Source organism: Cariama cristata, unplaced genomic scaffold, assembly GCF_000690535.1.
Source record: "Cariama cristata isolate BGI_N322 unplaced genomic scaffold, ASM69053v1 scaffold10535, whole genome shotgun sequence".
Taxonomy (NCBI): Eukaryota; Metazoa; Chordata; class Aves; order Cariamiformes; family Cariamidae; genus Cariama; species Cariama cristata.
In genome coordinates this window covers 6,261-6,886 of record NW_009619308.1, presented here as the reverse complement: position 1 = coordinate 6,886, position 626 = coordinate 6,261, and positions in this window count along the sequence as shown.

Below are 626 nucleotides of genomic sequence, written 5' to 3'. Positions count from 1 at the left end.
ACTTGAAAACTATTTCCCACTTAACCTACAGTGAAAATCAAAATCTTTTCTTTCATTAAAATAGTATTAGTTTGTGTGGATGTGTAGAAACTATTTAAAATAAGATTCATCCCAGTTTATACACAATTGAAAAAATAGCTCCAACAAATGCAAAAGTTATTCTACCAGAATAACTTCCATCTGAAAGCTAGCACTTTAATAAAAGGTATCTATAAATCACTCTAAGAAAATTATGTAATGGCTTTGTAGTATTTGGAGTGAGAAAAAAGATTAAAAAAAAAAAGAAAAAAAGAGATATTTTAAAATAAACAAGTCTTTCTGAAGATATTACTTATTAATAAAATTTTTTCAAACAGTTTGTAATGCAGTGGATACCCATACATACTACCTGCAGGACCTATGCCAATCAAAAATCCGCTCTCCTTTAGAACTGCAATATTAGTTCTTAAATTATTTATGTGGTTTATAAAAGACATTCTCACTGAATTGCAGTATGCATTATTATTCAGCTATCTCAGTTACACCTGGAATACGAAAAAAACTATTAACTATTTGTGATTTTGAACTTTTACTTTTTTAATAGCCTCTCAGGAGTAATATTTGGGATAGGGAAATCTTCCTGCAAA